Genomic DNA, 13,169 nt, shown 5'->3' on the forward strand with positions numbered 1-13,169 from the left:
TTTAGAAGGTTAAAACTATGCATATTAATCATATAATAAGAATCAAATGAGTCCTTAGGTTCTTTAGTTCAAAGTTGGGAGCGAAAATGTCATTTTAGCTCTAAATATGACCTATAACGACCCAATGACCCTTAAATGTACATAAATAGATTGGAATGAGTTTTAGAAAGTTAAAACTTTGCATATTAGTCATGTAATAAGAATCAAATGATTCCTTAGGTTGTTTAGTTCAAAGTTGGGAGCGGAAATGTCATTTTAGGCTAAATATGACCTATAACGATCCTATTAGCCTTAAATGTGCATACGTAGATTGGAATGAGTTTTAAAAAGTCAAAACTATGCATTTTAATCATATAATAAGAATAAAATTAGTTCTTAGGTTCTTTAGTTCAAAGTTGGGAGCGGAAATGTCATTTTAGCTCTAAATATGACCTATAACGACCCAATGACTCTTAAATGTGCATAAATAGATTCGAATGAGTTTTAGAGAGTTAAAACTATGCATATTAGTCATGTAATAAGAATGAAATGAGTCCATAGGTTCTTTAGTTCAAAGTCGGGAGCGGAAATGTCAATTTAGCTCTAAATATGACCTATAACGACCCAATGACCCTTAAATGTGCATAAACAGATTCGAATGAGTTTTAAAAAGTTAAAACTATGCATATTAGTCATGTAATAAGAATCAAATGAGTCCTTAGGTTCTTTAGTTCAAAGTTGGGAGCGGAAATGTCATTTTTGCTCTAAATATGACCTTATAACGACCCAATGACCCTTAAATGTGCATAAATAGATTCGAATGAGGTTTAGAAAGTTAAAACTATGCATAGTAGTCACGTAATAATAATCAAATGAGTCCTTTGTACATGGTGAGCACTTGAGGATCAGCACTAGTACGTGTAGCAGATCAGCACTAGTGCAGCAGCAGCAGATCAGTGCGGCGGCAGCAGCACCGATCAGTGCAGCGGCAGCAGCAGCACCGATTAGTGCAGCAGCTGCAGAACTGATCAATGCAGCATCACATATCAGTGCATCCCTGTGCATCTTGGTGTGCCTTGTTCCTTTTAAATCTAAGATAGCGTTTTCCAAAACAAACCTAAATCATGGGTCTACAATTGAGGATTATAATAAACAAAAAGGAATAGACTAAGGACCGGTTTAGACAAGGCTTTACAACTAGCTTTAAGAGTTCTGATCGTGCCACAACTCCACTGAAGTTCGTTGGGAAGTGCTTTGAAGAAATTTTTAAAGGTTAAGAAAGCGTTTAAGATAAGCTATAAACTGAACTTTTAGATGTAGTCTTTGACTAGGACATGGTTCTTTATTTTTTAAACAAATGCAGAAGCTGTTTTTAACAAACACTAATTTGACAGCTAACCTCTAACACCTAAGTGTAGAAGCAAAACGAGTATGTTCAAGTAGCTTTTCCAACTACCATTTGATTTAATGTTAAAGCCATTATACGTTTAGAACAACTTCTAACACGCTGCCTAACCCGAAACTAGAGAGAGTGAGCTTTACTAATTGAAAGTAAAATCTCAGCATACTGAAGGAAATATGTCCTTCACCCAAGGTGCATTAAGTCTAATACCAAGGTTCAGATTAATTGCGAACAATTAATTCAGTGAGATCAAGTGATCGGAACAGCTAGCTGGAGCAATGCTTCCGATCAGTGAGTTCTAATGGATATTGAACTCACAACTTACTCTTGACTGAACCTACAAGGTCACACCAATGACACGTAACAGATCACCGGATTAAATGAATCGGAAATTCATTTAATAGCTTTTCGGGAATTAGTTGGAAACGTATTATACGATACGACCTTTGTCGGAATCGTATATCGTATCGCGAATATTCGTAAGCTAGGCGACACGAATAAATCGTATCGTACGACGGTGATTCGTCGTATACGAAACGATAAATAATATATCGGAAATATATTAAATCGCGAATACGAAGGGCATCGGAGTTGCCGGCCCGTCGAGCCAAGCACGTAAGCGTGCAAGGCCCAACGAGCCAGCAAGCTCGCGAGCAAGCAAGGCAAGCCCATTGGGCGCGAGCACGCAACAGCAAGCATTAGCGCACAGCAGCGACGAGCGAGCAAGGCCCACGGCCCAGCTGCTCGGCGCGCGCGCTGTGGGCTTCGGCCTGCAGTGTGTCGCTGGGCACGCGGGCGTGTGTCCGTTGCTTGGCTCGCACGGCTTGCTAGCCGGCCTTGCTTCTTGATTGGTCGGTTAGTAAGGTTAATGATATAACCTTACAACCTAGTTTCCAACACACATACAATACATACACTCAAAACCCTAGAGACACAGAGAACCCTAATTCTCTCTGTGCCTCCAAAGTGAGTTCTTCCCAAAAGCAAAGTATCTTGATCAATTGTCTAAGCTACGATTATCAAGACGGATCTGATCGTGTCGGTGAACCAAGTAGAGGAACGATAAGTGGAGTTCTTTGTTCGTGTTCGTTGACAGATTATTGTGGAAAACACGCTTCGAATGTAAGTTTGCTTAATCTGTGCTTTATACATGTTTCCTGGCTTTGGGGATTGTTTCGCACATGTTATTATGTTTAACTGTATTCCCCCACTGTGGTATCACGAGCCTTATGTATTCAAAGCATGAATTAGCATGATTATTATTGTTTTTTCATTGTCGAAATTTTTGGAATTTTTGTTGATTTTTCGGAATTTTTTCGAATTATGGGATTAATTGCGAAATTGGCAGTTCCGAAATAAAAAATATTCGCTTTTTCGATTTTTAAAACCCTAATCTAATGGAAAACGATTTTCTAAGATCAACTCATGAGAATAGAATTGCGAAAACAGGCCTCGAAGTATCGTTTTTTGGGCGATTTTGTTAATTTTTCATTGAAAATTAAAAGTGTCGGACAGTAATTCAACTAAAGGTCAACATAAACTACTAGGAATTGCTTGAAATTTTGACACAATGTTTCTGGGTACATTCTTGATCTATGATAAAAATTTCAGATTTTTCCGATAAGTATAAACCCTAATTTTGCCTTTCCCCAATTCGTAAAATTTGCAACCCTAATTGAATTTTAATTAATTTTGGTTTAATAATTTAGTTAATTGGGGAAAGGGGTATAATTTCATGGGTCAGTGGCTAATTTTAAAAATTATTGGATTAAAAACTTGAATGGTTTCGTTAATTTTAATCGCACTTAAACCAAATTATTAATAATCTGAAATTTAATTGTTTATGAACGATATAAAGTTTCGGATTTTATTAATTAAAAGTTCAAACTTTAAAGTTGATTCGATCGTTCTTGAAAGTTTGAATATTGTTAGCCCTTGATTTATTAATTTTACGAAATTGGATTGTCGTTAAAGTTTATTAAATCGTTAAAAATCGTTGTTTTTCGAAAATTAAATCTTAATTTTTTTTTTCGAAAAATAAAATTAGGGTATGGTGGAAGTATGGCTCGTCGAGCCATACGAGGCCATTGTGCTCGACCGAGCCATGCGACACGGGCAGCAGCAGCGATGCTGCGTGCCTCGTGCTCGCTGGGCGAGGGAAGGGAAGGCGAGGTAGCTTGCGGGGCTGCGACGAAGCGAGGCGCAAGCCTTGCGACGTCGAGCGCTCACGATGCACAACACGCAGCGCAAGGCAGCATCGCTGCAGGGACGCGCGCGCGCGAGCGATGGGGCGGGGTGCGCTAGCTCTTGCTCGTGTGCTCTTGGGCCTCACGCGAAGCGGGGCTGGGCACAAGCCTAGCCCAATCAAGCAATTGAACTTTTTTTTTAAATCGTTTAATTCGTTGGGCTTCGAATATTTGTATTAATTTGGGCTAACGGGATATTTAATTTAATATTTTATTTTCTTGGGCCGGGCCGCGAGTTTTAATTTAATATTTCATAATTAATTATCCGGAATAATTATTGGTTTGAGTGGGAGCCACTAAATGAAATTAAAATGAAATAATTATTTTAATTATTTCGTAGGTCGCATTATTTTAATTAAATTCATTTTAATTAGAATAAAGTCTAAGGATTAATAATTTGGAAATTGATTAATGTTTTAGGACGCGTTTATGTGAACGTGAATTTTAATTAATTCACGTAAATACTTGCATATTAACATGGGCCATTCGTTTTCGCATACGAATGGGTGAATGCGTAGAATATATATTTTATGCAATGCAGGTACTCCAAGTGACTAGTATGGCCAATTTAGGATAGTTAAATACGGTCTGCGCACCGTTCTATCTTTGAATGTAAAGTTTTAAATATGGTCTGCGTACCATGGAAATTTTGATGTAATTTTATTATTTCAAGTATTTCTAAGTTTAGAACTTTAAGTTAGCATTTGAACGAAGATTCAAGACGATGCCAAGCTAACAAGGAGGTGATGAAGATTGGATGCTTCAAGACAAGAAGTTTTGGGCCATACTAGATCACCAATTTTTTATGCAATTTAATATATATATTATCCGTGAATGTATGAATGTATGTATGCTTTGCATGAACAGGTTGTTTCCTATGAATCGATTAGTTTTAAGTTCACTTAATAATCGAACCAACATAGAAACAACTAGGTCCGAGTAATATTGAGTTTTAAAAATTGCCTTCCAAATCAACACTTACAAAAATCTAGGGATCTAAGATAGTAGGTTTACGCTAAAGCGAGGTGCTATTTTAGTTGACTTAGGTGGTAAGGCGTCCTAAAGGAGCACGTTGATTGTGGTTGCAACTCAAACAACAATGGCATTAAGTTGTGGCAATGGGATAAATTATGGCATTAATTTATTAACCAAGAGTAATTTGGAGATTACTAGCGATAGGTTTTGCTTACCTAAAATCTTAAACTACTTAAGACATGCTAAAGCTGCTTAAGGATTTAGGACTTTTGGGGTCTTGGAATCGTTTCATTCTTTTTGGACCATGTTTTTGCTTTTTGCATGAATGAAATGTTTTTAATAGCTTTAATGATTGCATGTTTTGCATTTATTTCAAAGTTATTGAATTGTATGAATGGTTATTTATTGCAAATTCTTTTCGATTGTAGTAATCAAAAATGGCCGCAAACAATAACACTTTCAACTTGCGTTCAATTCTCGACAAAGAGAAGTTGAATGGCAACAATTTCCTCGACTGGCAAAGGAACTTACAAATAGTTCTTATGCATGAGGAAAAAGAATATGTCCTTGAGGAAGAGTTACCGGAAGAGGCTGGGCCGGAGGTAACTCAAGCTGCCCTTAATCGTTGGATTCAGACCAACAGGGATGTCAAATGTGTGATGCTTGCATCAATGAGTCTTGAACTTCAGAAAACGTTCATTAACTCGGATGCTTACCAAATCATCTCGGAGTTGAAGAACATGTTTCAGGACCAAGCCAGAATCGAAAGATTCGAGACTTAGAGGTTGATCCTTGAGACTAAGCTCAAGAAAGGAGAACCAGTGAGCCCACATGTTCTTAAAATGATTGGACTCTTTGAGAACATGAGAGCTCTAGATTCTGACATCTCAAATGAAATGGCTATTGACATCATTCTCCATTCACTTCATAATGGCTATGATCAGTTCAAGTTGAATTACAACATGAACAGCATGGAGAAATCTCTTACTGAGCTTCACGGTATGCTGAAAATCGTTGAAAAGACGCTCAAGCAAGAGAATAAGCATGATATGCTTATGGTGCGTAAGGGTAAGAACTTCAAGAAATCAGGCAAGAACAAGGGCAAGAAGGGTAAGGGCAAGGCTTCGACCTCATCCAAGTCCAATGGTGCCGGTTCTGGTAAACAGAAAAGGGCAACTCGTTCTCCTGCCGACTCTGAATGCTTCTACTGCAAGAAGAAGGGGCATTGGAAGAGAGATTGCTTGAAGAAGAAGGAAGATGAGAAGAACGGGAACGTTGCTTCTACTTCAGGTATGTATGTTATACATTGTAATCTTTCTAATTCTACTTCTTGGGTATTAGATACTGGTTGTGACTCACACTTATGTTCCAATTCACAGGGACTAAGGAGAAATAGAAAGCTTGATAAAGGCGAGATGGATCTACGCGTGGGAAATGGAGCACGGATTGCTGCATTAGCCGTAGGATCTTATTTTATTTATTTGCCTAGTGGGTTTGTTGTGGAACTAGAAAACTGTTACTATGTTCCTAGTATCACCAGAAACATCATTTCAGTTTCAAGTTTGGATTCTAAAGGTTTTAGTTTTCAATTTAAAGACAATAGTTGTTCTTTTTCTTTGAATGGAATGTTTTATGGTTCAGCACAACAAGAAAACGGTCTTTATGTGCTAGATACGAGCAAACACATTTATAACATAAATACCAAAAAGGCTAAAACTGGTGATTCGGATCTCACATTTCTGTGGCATTGTCGATTAGGCCATATAAACATAAAGCGCATGGAATTACTTCAACGGAAAGGAATTCTAGAATCATTCGACTTAGAGAAGATTGATCAATGCGAATCTTGTTTACTTGGCAAATTGACAAAGCAACCTTTCTCAAAGGTGGGAGAAAGAGCAAGCGAACTACTAGGGCTAATACATACGGACATATGTGGGCCTATGAGTACGAAAGCTAGAGGTGAGTTTAGCTATTTCATAACGTTTACGGACGACTTCAGTAGATATGGCTATATTTACTTAATGAAGCGCAAGTCTGAATCGTTTGAGAAATTCCGAGAATTTCAAAATGAAGTAGGGAATCAACATGGCTAGAAAATCAAAGCTCTAAGATCGGATCGAGGAGGTGAATATCTTAGCCACGAGTTTGATGACCATCTAAATAAATGCGGTATTCTTTCTGAATTGACTGCTCCGGGGACACCTCAATGGAATGGAGTGTCGGAACGGAGAAACAGGACCTTACTCGATATGGTTAGGTCAATGATGGGTCAGGCCAAACTTCCTTTACAGTTCTGGGGACATGCGTTGCAAACTGAAGCACTCACATTGAATCGTGCTCCGTCAAAAGCTGTTGAAAAGACTCCATACGAATTATGGACTGGGAAACTTCCAAAGTTGTCTTTTCTGAAGATTTGGGGTTGCGAAGCATATGTCAAGTGATTAATTTCGGACAAGCTACAACCTAAATCTGACAAATGTTTCTTCGTTGGGTATCCAAAAGAAACTATGGGGTATTACTTCTACAACAGGTCAGACAACAAGGTATTCGTTGCTCGTGAAGGTGTCTTTTTGGAAAGAAATCATATTTCCAAATTGACAAGTGGGAGAATAATAGACCTCAAAGAGATTCGAGAAGAACAACGAACTCAGAACTCTTTAGAAGCAGTTCAAGTTGATGAACCTCCAAGGTCTTTAGAAGAGCCAGTGGGAGTAGTTCCTCAAAATGTTGTTGCCCCTCGTAGGTCAAATAGAACTATTTTTCAGCCGGACAGATGGACAGGCGTCCTCTTGACTGAAAACTTAGACGTTCTCATATTGGATAATGATGAACCTTTGACTTACAAGCAATCTATGACGAGCCCAAGCTCCATTAAATGGTTAGAGGCCATGCAATCTGAAATAGACTCCATGTCTGAAAATCAAGTCTGGGATTTGGTTGATTTGCCGGATGGGTTCACACCTATCGGATGCAAATGGGTCTTCAAATTGAAGAAAGACAAAGATGGAATTGTATAGATATACAAGGCTAGATTGGTAGCAAAAGGTTACAGGCAAGTTCACGGCGTTGACTACGATGAAACCTTTTCTCCAGTCGCGATGCTTAAGTCTATTCGGATAATCCTTGCGATTGCCGCTTTTCATGACTATGAAATATGGCAAATGGATGTCAAAACTGCCTTCTTGAACGGTGTTCTTGAAGAGACTGTGTTCATGACACAGCCGGAGGGTTTTGTCGATCAAAAGAACCAAAGAAAGGTATGCAAGCTTAAGAAGTCCATCTACGGACTAAAGCAGGCATCAAGGAGTTGGAATAAACGATTTGATGAACACTAGTAGAAAAAACCCCTGTTGCAGCCCCCTTGTTGCAGCGTACATGTATTAATACGCTTCAACAACCAGTAGGTCAACGTGGGTCAAACCCTTTAAAGGGTTGTTGCAGCGTACAAATTAATTGCCCTCTGCAAAAGAGTTTTTTGCAGCGTACAAAGTAAAAGCCCCCTGCAATAACCCCTTTATTTTGCAGCATACGTGTAAAAGCCCCCTGCAATAACATGTTAGTAATTTTCTTCGGCTTCAAAGTTAATTCAGACCAAATATTTCATCTCAAACGCGCCCACTCCCTTCTTCTTCCCTCAGCGTTCCCTGCATCTCGCCCGTCGCTGGTGGTTCTCGCCAGTCACCGTCGCCTCTGGGTCTCTCCCGTTGCCGGTGGTACTCCAGCAAGGGTCTGTTTCCTCGCCTCCTCACCGGTGGTCCCTTTCTCAAAAAACCACCTTCCCTGCTCGAAAAACCACCAATGAAGTCCATCCTTGCTCGAAAAACGAAGCTACTTTCCTCGGCCGGTGGTTCCAAGTGATATTGTTGCTCGCGAACCCTCTTCTCCGTCAATCCTCGCCGCTGCAAGTAACTTTCTTCCCTTTCCCTCTTGATTTTCGTTTTCAGAATTAGGGTTTGTTCATTTATATAAATTTTTTTTTTTGTGGCAAGTTGTTCATGGGGGAAGATTGAAGCTGCTATTTCCTGGTAGACCTGTATGTTGAAAATTCCAATTTTTATTTGGCGTTATCCATTTTTGAGAAGAATGGTACGCAACTGCAGCGAATGCTGCTTCTACCTGTTTTAGGTTGAGCATTTTGTCAAACTTTATTTAGCCTTTTTCCATTCTAGATTATCTATTGTTGTTGAGCCTTGAGCCTTCCCTTCGAAGTTAGCTTATAGCTCGATAATGTTTTATGTCCTAGCTTGAAATGTGGACTTGATTAGGTACTTAGGTGTTTAAGTAATACTGATTGTTAATGCCCGCAGGCTTCTTAGGAGAAAGGAATTTGTATTTTTTATTTTGAATTACAATGAAATTGCATACTGATGTTTGCTTATTCGACGGTCTAGCTGCTATAGATTTAACTTTTATTAACTGGAATCTATGGACTTGTGGGGGTTTGATTCTTGTATATTATTCTGACTTGCTAAAATCTCTATCAGGTATGAGTTTAAAACAAATCATGGAGAATGGATCACTTCAATGAAACCAAAGTTTGGGGATAATGTATCCGGACGTGTTCGTACAACAATCAAGTCAGTACCTCAGAATGTAAAAAAGTTCTGTATAAAGTCCTCATATGGGAAACCAGCTGTGAGATTTTGGTAGGTAAGTACATCTCATTCAACCAATTTTTTGTTTGTTTTGGCATTTCTTGATTACTGTTTTGTTGTATGATGAGCTTGGTAGCTGATTGGTGGTTTGTTTACTTCTTCATGTGCACACGATATGCAGTGTATTTCCTTTGTTTTTGTCTTTGTCTTTTTTGTTTTTGTTCTGGCCGGGGCCGGGGCGGGGGTGGGGGTGGATTGAGTGTTTTGAGTCCAGCAACACTAGATCCATCTTCTGATTATGTCTCCTGTTATGCTATTATGAGATTCGTGTATGTTGATTTGTCCAACTTGATTTATAAATTATGAGAGTTAGATCGACAATTGAGCTGACTAATCTGTTGTATCTGTCAAGATATGGAGAGCATGGTGCTTAACTGTGCATTCAATTAGCCATGATTGCGGGGCCATTGCCCTAAATTATGAGACTGGTTTGTCATTTTTGAAGGGGAGTACTAATGGTCTGTTTATTGCTTGTTTTGTTTCTTTAGCTCTGTTAGTGGGGTTGCCAAGATATGGAGTATATGTTGCATTTTCTCCTGTAAGTGACAATGTAGCAACTGCCTCAGCTGATCGTACTGCAAAGTTGTGGAACACAGATGGCACTTTATTGAGAACATTTGAAGGTCATTTAGACCGCCTAGCTCGTATTGCCTTCCATCCATCTGAGAAGTATTCTTGCTTTGGAAGGCCACATCAAACCTGTAAATTTCTTCTCTAGTCATTAACATTTATTTTTGTGATGCTAACCCTGATTGTTGACTCAGGTTTTTTCTTTTTCCTCTCAGGTTTATGGAGTTGATTTCTCTCCTAATGGCTATCATTTGGCCACTGGTTCTGAGGATAACACTTGTCGGATTTGGGACTTGAGAAAGAAAAAGTCATTGTACATAATTCCTGCCCATTCAAAGCTTATTTCACAGGTCAAATTTGAGCCTCAGGAGGGATATTATTTGGTCACTGCTTCATATGATACAACTGTTAAGGTATGAGACTTGGCACTCAATTACTCTCAGTAGTCTGTTTTGTTAAGTTACAAGGAGTGTTTTGTATCATTTTGCCCTATTTCATCAGGTATGGTCATCTCGAGACTTCAAGCTTATCAGGACATTGTCAGGACATGAAGCAAGAGTTACACCCTTAGATGTCATAGGAGGTAAGATCTTTTCTCTTGGTAAACTGTAGTAAAAGTGATGCGTGCAAAATGGGAACTTATAGTAGCATCTCATTACAAGTTTATAACTGTCATCTTGGGATGGAATTATGGTAAAGTTTATGGAAGTTGCCACTCAAAAACTGAATTTGTTTAAATACGTTACATTCAACAACAGAGATAAAGTGAATGCAATTTGATATAAAATATTGTATGGGTAACCTATCTCTAAGATCTCACCTCTCTCACTAAGTCTCACTCCAGCGACAAATCTGAAATTTGACTACCTAAACAACCAAAATCCGCCGGGAAAACAGTAAATCCGGCGTGTCAAGGGAATAGGTGGCATGGTTGGGTCGTTATAGGTCATATATTGAGCTAAAATGACATTTTCGCTCCCAACTTTGAACTAAAGAACCTAAGGACTCATTTGATTCTTATTACATGACTAATATGCATAGTTTTAAGTTTCTAAAACTCATTCGAACCTATTTATGCACATTTATGGCTCGTTGGGTCGTTATAGGTCATATATAGAGCTAAAATGACATTTTCGCTCCCAACTTTGAACTAAAGAACCTAAGGACTCATTTGATTCTTATTACATGACTAATATGCATAGTTTTAAGTTTCTAAAACTCATTCGAACCTATTTATGCACATTTATGGCTCGTTGGGTCGTTATAGGTCATATATAGAGCTAAAATGACATTTTCGCTCCCAACTTTGAACTAAAGAACCTAAGGACTCATTTGATTCTTGTTACATGACTAATATGCATAGTTTTAAGTTTCTAAATCTCATTCGAACCTATTTATGCACATTTAAGGTTCGTTGGGTTGTTATAGGTCATATATAGAGCTAAAATGACATATATAGAGTTAACTTATTACATGATTAATATGATTATTTTTATGTTTCCAAGATTCAATCCAATCTATTTATGCACGTTTGAGACTTGTTTGGCCATTATAGGTCATATTTAGGCTAAAATGACGTTTTCGTTCACAACTTTGAACTAACGAACCTAAGGACTCACTTCCAACTTATTACATGATTAATATGATTTTTTTAAGTTTCCAAGACTCAATCCAATCGATTTATGAACATTTGAGACTTGTTTGGTCGTTATAGGTCATGTTTAGGCTAAAATGAGGCATTTTAGCTCCCAAGCTCCCAACTTTGAACTAACGAACCTAAGAACTCATTTCGAACTTACTACATGATTCATATGATTAGTTTTAAATTTCCAAGACTCAATCCAATCTATTTATGCACATTTGAGACTTGTTTGGCCATTATAGGTCATATTTAGGCTAATATGACATTTTCGCTCCCAACTTTGAACTAACAAACCTAAAAAATAATTTCAAACTTATTACATGATTCATATGATTATTTTTAACTTTTCAAAAATCAATCCGATCTATTATGCACATTTGAGACTTGTTTGGTCGTTATAGGTCATATTTAGGCTAAAATGAGACATTTTCGCTCCTAATCTTGAACTAAAGAACCTAAAGACTCATTTTAAACCCTTTACATGATTAATATGCTTAGTTTGAAGTTTCCAAGACTTATTCCAATCTATTTATGCACATTTAAGGTTTGTTTGGTCGTTATTGGCCATATTTAGGCTAAAATGAGCATTTTCTCTCCCAAATTTGAAATAAAGAACCTAAGGACTCATTTTAAACCTTTTAAATGATTAATATACTTAGCTTTAAGTTTCCAAGACTCGTTCCAATCTATTTATGCACATTTAAGGTTCATTGGGTCGTTATAGGTCTTATTTAGGCTGGATTGACATTTTCGCTCCCAACTTTGAACTAAAGAACCTAATGACTCATTTTAAACTTTTTACATGTTTAATATGCATAGTTTTAACTTTCTAAGACTCATTCCAATCTATTTACGCACATTTAAGGCTCATTGGGTCGTTATAGGTTTTATTTAGGCTAAAATGACATTTTCGCTCCCAAATTTGAGCTACATAACCTAAGAATTCATTTTATACCTTTTACATGATTAATATGCTTAGCTTTAAGTTTCCAAGACTATTAGGACATTGTTATTAGTTGCTTGAATGTTAAAGTGTGATATTTAATTTGAATTTAATCTAATGCTTAGTTGAAATTTCTGTTTTTGTAAAGGTCTACACTCCGAGGAATGCGCCTATACTAGTGAGGAAATTGATGTGGTTCGTGAGCAACCGGCTAAGTGTTTTACCCGCAAGTATTTACTATTGGCTTGAGCGCGCTTGATCGAGGTGGTTTAGTTGTTATAGAACAATCGTTTACATTAAAATGTATGCGTACATTGAAATTGGAACGTATATTTGAATGTAGTACGTGCACTTTGGTTTTGGGATATATATATATGTATACAAAACACCAGTTATTATTTTTTATATTTGTTCTACAGGTTACGATATTTTATTTATTGTTGTTGACAGGTTCCTATATTTGGTGCAAGACACCCTAGGTATAGATAAATAAAACTAAAATTTTCCCGCCAAAAGCACAGCTTTGTTGCAGGGGGCATATACTTGTTCGCTGCAACAAGTGTGTAAAATTAGGCAAAAATCAAGACTTGTTGCAGCGTACAAAATGATGTACGCTGCAACAGACTGGTTTGTTGCAGCGAACAAAATGATGTACGCTGCAACAGACTGGTTTGTTGCAGCGTACAAATAAAAGCCCGCTGCAACAAACCAGTCTGTTGCAGCGTACATCATTTTGTACGCTGCAACAAGTCTT

At 37.8% G+C, this 13,169-nt stretch overlaps 1 long non-coding RNA gene across 4 annotated transcripts; it reads left to right on the forward strand.

Moving 5' to 3' along the window:
• The first annotated feature begins 8,176 nt into the window (after window positions 1-8,176).
• On the forward strand, window positions 8,177-12,820 carry LOC110787932 (uncharacterized). Of its 4 annotated transcripts, none has more exons than XR_008918368.1 (7): window positions 8,177-8,510; window positions 8,595-8,730; window positions 9,090-9,255; window positions 9,749-9,961; window positions 10,046-10,243; window positions 10,332-10,413; window positions 12,564-12,820. It is a non-coding gene; the product is annotated as an uncharacterized lncRNA (long non-coding RNA). The 4 variants fall into 4 exon arrangements; XR_008918370.1 differs by having other exon boundaries at window positions 8,178-8,510; window positions 8,595-8,691; window positions 9,090-9,251; XR_008918367.1 differs by having other exon boundaries at window positions 8,179-8,510; window positions 8,595-8,691.
• Window positions 12,821-13,169: the final 349 nt, after the last annotated feature.

This window comes from Spinacia oleracea, chromosome 4, assembly GCF_020520425.1.
Source record: "Spinacia oleracea cultivar Varoflay chromosome 4, BTI_SOV_V1, whole genome shotgun sequence".
Taxonomy (NCBI): Eukaryota; Viridiplantae; Streptophyta; class Magnoliopsida; order Caryophyllales; family Amaranthaceae; genus Spinacia; species Spinacia oleracea.